This window comes from Panthera uncia (assembly GCF_023721935.1).
Source record: "Panthera uncia isolate 11264 chromosome A3 unlocalized genomic scaffold, Puncia_PCG_1.0 HiC_scaffold_11, whole genome shotgun sequence".
Taxonomy (NCBI): Eukaryota; Metazoa; Chordata; class Mammalia; order Carnivora; family Felidae; genus Panthera; species Panthera uncia.
The window spans coordinates 48,074,318-48,080,796 of NW_026057578.1; the positions used below are offsets into that span (position 1 = coordinate 48,074,318).

The window sequence follows — 6,479 nt, forward strand, 5'->3', positions numbered from 1 at the left end:
AGGGCTAGTATCCAAAATCTATTAAGAGCTTACCAAACTCCACACCCAAAAAACAAATAATCCAGTGAAGAAATGGGCAGAAGACATAAATAGACACTTCTCTAAAGAAGACATCCAGATGTCCAACAGGCACTTGGAAAGATGCTCAACGTCACTCCTCATCAAGGAAATACAAATAAAAACCACACTGAGATATCATTTCATGCCAGTCAAAGTGGCTAAAATGAACACATCAAGAGACTATAGATGCTGGAGAGGATGTGGAGAAACGGGAACCCTCTTGCACTGTTGGTGGGAATGCAAACTGGTTCAGTCCCTCTGGTTAACAGTGTGGAGGTTCCTCAAAAAATTAAAAATAGATCTATCTTATGACCCAGCAATAGCACTGTTAGGAATTTGTTCAAGGGATACAGGAGTGCTGATGCATAGGGGCACTTGTACCCCAATGTTTATAGCGGCACTTTCAACAATAGCCAAATTATGGAAAGAGCCTAAATATCCATCAACTGATGAATGGATAAAAAAGTTGTGGTTTATACACACAATGGAATACTATGTGGCAATGAGAAAGAACGAAATCTGGCCTTTTGTAGCAACGTGGATGGGACTAGAGAGTGTTATGCTAAGTGAAATAAGTCATACAGAGAAAGAAAGATACTGTATGTTTTCACTCTTATGTGGATCCTGAGAATCTTAACAGAAGACCATCGGGGAGCAGAAGGAAAAAAAAAAAGGTTAGAGAGGGAAAGAGCCAAAGCATAAGAGACTCTTAAAAACTGAGAACAAACTGCGGGTACATGGGGGTGGGAAGGTTGGGAGGGTGGGTGATGGGTATTGCTGAGGGCAACTTTTGGGATGAGCACTGGGTGTTGTATGGAAACCAATTAGACAATAAATTTGATATTAAAAAAAAGAAAATCCCTGTAGGATACTTTTTTTTTAGGTAGTGGCAAATTCTAAAACTTGCTTAGAAAGTTAAAAGAACTAAAATAGCTCAATTTTGGAAATGAAGAACAAAGTGGAGGACTCACAGTATCCAATTTCAAGACTTACTGTAAAGCTATAATGTGTTTTGATGAAGGAACAGACACAAAGATCAATGGAGTTGGAGAGCCCAGAAATAGATTTACATATGTATCTATGGACAACTGATCTTCGACAAAGTACAAAGATAATTCAGTGGGGAAAGACAGTCTGTTCAACAAAAGTTGCTGTAACAGTTAAACATTCAAGTACAAAATAAACATTGACCTATACTTTGCACTATACAAAGTACAGTACACTGTACAAAAATTAACTCAAAATGTATTGTGGACCTATAAAACTTAAAGTGAGAAAAAATGTAGAAGAAAAATTACAAAATCTCTGTGACTGCATGTTTGGTAAAATTTCTTAGATTATGATCCCAAAAGTCCAATATATAAAAGGGAAAAATTGATAATAAAATTTTATCAATTTAAAACCATCTACTTTATAAAGATACTGTTAAAAGAAGCCAAAGCTGAGGGGGAAAAAAATTTACAAACCATATATTTGAGAAGGTATATGTTGCTGTTTCAGAATAAAGAATTCTCAAAATTCCCAAAAAGAAAAAAGAAATAAGTGTTTGTTTTAGCAGTATATACACTAAAAGTTGGAACAATACAGAGAAGAGTACCGTTGGCCTTATGCATGAATGACTCACAAATTTATGAAGTGTTCCATATTTTCACTGGTTCCAACTAGCAAAAGGTACAAGCTTCCAATTATTAGATAAATAAGTATTGGGAATGTAATGTACAACATGAGGACTAGAATTAACACTTGTGTATGGTGTATTTGAAAGTTGCTAGGAAGTAAATCCTAAAAGTTCTCATCACAAGTAAATAAACTTTTTCTTCTTCTCCTCCTCCTCCTCCTCCTCCTCCTCCTCCTCCTCCTCTTCCGTCTTCTCTTCTTATTCTTTTTCTTCTTATCTTTTATAATCTATATGAGATTGTAATCAAAACCACGTGAGCTCACTCCTTGGTGAGTCAGAAATTGCACCAAGTAAGTTGTCACAGGAAGAAAACTTTCATGTGCAGCAAATAAGCCATCATGAGGAATGGCTTCCAAAGCTATGACTCCCTGAAAGATGGTGAATTGGTTCCTTTTATTTTAGGGTTAGGATGAGTATTTAGTTGGGAAGCCTTATCTTCATACGTAGTGGCAGGAATAACCACACCAGCACCTTAAGGCAACATGACTATACATACAATGTATGTTATGTAAAGTAGGCTAAGTATCCTCCTTGGGTAGAGATTTTAGTATTATAATGAGGTAAAAGTAGTGGTAGATCATTTCAGGGGTCACTCCAAGGTTCATCTGCACAAGCTCGAGTTGGGGGGTTTAGCTCAAAGTTTCTGGGTGGTCTGGGGAAGCAGGAGGTCTTATCATTGCAGTCACCATCATCTTGGGGGTGGTTTTAGGTCTCATTTGCCTGGGTTAAGAGGAGAACCTGAAAGAAGAGCTTAGGGGAAAATGTAAGACAAATGTTAGTGAGCACAAGGAGGTGGGCAGTAAAGGCCAGGTCTTGGGGTATATCTGGTGACAAGATGATAAATATAACAAAACTTAATGTTGTCATCACTTCATAATATATGTAGGTCAATATACATACATACAGCGGAGTATTACTGGCAATCAAAAAGAATGAAGTCTTGCCATTTGCAACAATGTGGATAGAACTAGACTGTATTATGCTAGGTGAAATAGGTCAGTCGCAGAAAGACAAATATCATATGATTTCACTCACATATGTAATTTAAGAAACAAAACAGATGAACATAGGGAAAGGGAAGCAAAACTAAGATAAAAACACAGAGGGAGACAAACCATAAAAGACTCTTAAATACAAAGAACGAATTGAGCTTTGCTGGCAGGGTGTTGGGTGGTAGAATGGGATAAATGGGAGATTGGCATTAAAGGGGGCACTTGCTGGGATGAGTACTGGGTGTTACATGTAAGTGATGTAGTGATCACTAAATTCTATTCCTGAAAAGATTATTACACTATGTTAACAAACTTGAATTTAAATTTTAAAAAAAGAAAAAGAAAAAGATGCATATGACAAAACTTGTGAAGGTGGCATATAGTGCCAGAAATTGAGATACTTCGCCAAGAATTATCTGTAACTTGTTCAAATTCTAATGTCCTGGCCTCACTCTCAAAGATTCTGATTAATTAAGGCTCTGGTGTAGCTGAGCTCTGAATTTCTAAATATTTCTGATGCTTCCAATGAACAATAGATTCGGGGAACACTAGGATTTCTTCAATATTTCTCAAATTGTGATCTAGATAACATGACCCTTTAGATCTGCATTTCTTAAACTACAATGCATAAAATATTGCTGAAAATGCAGACTCCCTGGTTCTAGGCTCAGAGCTTAAGACTCAGTGAGATCAAGGAGCACACATTTGTAACAAGAACACTCAATGGGATCTATTGTAAATGGTCCTCAGATCAAACTGAGGGATTGGATGGACTTGGTATAATGGGCCCTGAGGTGAAACAAGATGGAGGAGGTTCTCATTAATCAGAAGACCCATGAGAACATCAGATTCTTTCCCCAGAGCTCTGCCATGAAAGCAGGCCTGTTGGACGTGTGTGAGTCAACAGTTCCTCCACACCATGGCAGGCCTGGTTTTCTAGATTGCACACATAAAACCTGTCTTTTCAGCAAAACTAACTGTCCCAAACTTCATAGCCTGCAGGACCCAGCCATCTGTTTAATGAGTGCACATGAAATACACACATTGTGGAAATACAGTAAGCTGCAAAAGAACTGTTCAATTCATGTATCAGAATCATTATGAATTATTTTTGGAACACTATAACAAAGTGAAAGGAAAATTAACTAAAAGATTCCTACTCTTCCCTTTGTCTCCCTCACACAGTTTCTCCAGCCCCCCAAAACAAGGGTGTTGTACTGAGCAATCAGAACCACAGTTAATCTAGAGTCTAGACTAAGAAAAGTCTGAGTAATCTGAAATTCTGACCCAAAAGGAGACATAATTTTGGGACAACACCAATTTGAAGATGATGACCAAACAAATTAGCCAAGCCAAGAGAATCTTCAAATCAAAGACAAAGTGAAATCTTTTCAAAGTTGTCATTCCAAGAAGCCAGACCCAAGGCCAGCATCAGTCAGAATATGCTGGCATTCCAGGTCACTGAGTGATTTCCCATCTAAGCCTGGCAGACACATCATTCACATCTAAGTTCACAAGGATAAGGGATGAAGCTAAAGCCTATTTCTCAGGTGATAAAAGAAGAGACATTCATTCCAGAATAACTGATGAAGGTAGAGCCCTGTCTGTGGGACATGATCTCCCAGACCCTGTCTAGCCCCCAATATAGATGCATGATGCAGCTGTTACTCCAATTGAGCTGCATTCTCGGGCTCTTATCCAGACCTCCATTCTGCAGTCTGAACAGGATGCAGAAATGGTTCACTCATAATAAAAATCTATTCAAGACAAGTCCTTTGTTGTGGTGGAAATAGAATGTTCTTGAAAATGTTGCCATTCTTCAAGCAAGATAGAACTAACCTCTAACTTCCCATGAACGAAAAGTGATGTAAAAATCAAGTCAAAACAAAAAAGCACAATGCAACAACCACAGCAGCAACTCTCTCAGCCCTGTGGAAATATTCTGCATTTGTGATTATCCATCTATTTTATTATTATTATTATTATTATTACATTTCTCTTTCCATTTGGTAAGATCGGTCATTTAGGAGCGGGTTTCCCTAGCTCTGCTGCCTTTTGAGCTGAGAAGCTGCATGATATGTGGAGTCCACAGAAGGAGTGGGGGCTTTATTGCATATCTCTCAGTCAAAAAACATGCATCCATTGTGCAAGCCTGTCATCATGCTTGACAGCTCTCTCATTAACAGGAAACAGAGCAGGCTTTGTTGCCTCCAAGAGATAATATCAATAGTTACCACTTGTCTGCAATCCTCCCTCTCCAAGACTGTGGATAATTTGTCTTGAGTTTGACTTGGTTTTCAGATTTTTTTTTTCATTTCCATGTTAAATATGTCAAGTTTGAGAACGACTGACAAACCAGAGTCCTACATTTCATACTACCAGGTGCTGGGCATTGAACAAAGGAAGTAAACTAAAAGCAAAAACAAACAAACAGACAAACAAAAACTAGCCATGCCTCTGGGAAGCTAGAACACAACTCAGGGAGATAAAGGGTATCATAGCAAATGGTGAACCGGGGTAATACCATGTCTCAGGGAGGATGCTCTGATTTAGCCTGACTGTGTGCTGGTAGACTGCCCACTCACCCAGAGGGAGGGCCCTGGGTGGGGCCCAGGGATGAGAGGACTCTCATCCTCTCCAGCACTAGATGCACCTCTCCTTTCCTCTCTGCCTCCTTGGTGGGCTTCCCAGTCAGCTCTCTGGTTACTGGAAAGGTTCATCTTCTCTCCACATTCACGAAGCCCTTCAGCTGACATGCTGGTGAGAGTTTTTATTTTATAACTTTTACCTATCTTTCTATTGTTTTCTCTGTCATTATCTTACTGAATTGCAGATTTCCTTTTAGTTACTATGTATGTATTGATTACTATGAATTTTATTTTAACTTTTTGTATGTTTGCAACTGGCAATACATTCATGAGGTTCAAATTTCAATAACTAAAGAGGGTCTTTTGTAAACTCTCACCTCTATCTCTGAACCTCAGACACCTCATTTCTTATTTACCTCTCATGAAATATTTTATGCATGTGAAAGCAAATAAATCATAAGAGCATTCACACATATGCAAATATTCTTCTCTTTCTGCTTCTACACAAATGATAGATCATTTACACATTCTTCTGTACTTTGCTCTATTTACTCATCCTGGAAATTATTCAATATCAATACATAAAGAATTACTTCATTTCTTTTTGTGATTGTTGGCCATTCCCTTGATGGAATGTCCCATAATTTATTTAACCCATCCACAATTGAGAGACATCTAGTTTCTTTCCAATATTTTATCTCTGTTCTAGAGGAAAAATTGCTGGATCAAAGGGTACATAAATTCTTAATTTTGAAATCTATTTCCAAATTGTCTTTTATAGAGGTTGTACCAGTGAGAACTTCCATCAGGAATGTGTGAGAGCATCTGTTTTCAATCCTTGTTGCCAAAGCAGGGTGGTTATCACTCTGCATGTTTCTGCACTGCTCAGTGAAACCTTGGCACTCCAGTACATTCACCTGCAGGAAAGGGCAAGTCCTTCACCTACACAGCACCCACTTGTGCTTCTGTCCCTTAGCTGCTGTGCCTTTCTCTCAGATTGCTAGTCTTTTGTTTTGGAGGAGCACTTAATATGCTAGGACAGTGAGCTATTTCTATGATATTGGCAGCATATCTCAATTGCTCCTAAGTAATTGTTTGGCTTTTAACTTCACTGTCTTGTGTGTACAGTGCCACAATTTAATTTTATGTAACTAAAATTAT

The 6,479-nt window shown here is 38.3% G+C and overlaps 1 non-coding gene across 1 annotated transcript; it reads left to right on the forward strand.

Moving 5' to 3' along the window:
- The first annotated feature begins 1,606 nt into the window (after window positions 1-1,606).
- On the forward strand, window positions 1,607-1,710 carry LOC125937179 (U6 spliceosomal RNA). The gene has a single exon (XR_007462276.1). It is a non-coding gene; the product is annotated as a U6 spliceosomal RNA (small nuclear RNA).
- The last annotated feature ends 4,769 nt before the right edge of the window (window positions 1,711-6,479 follow it).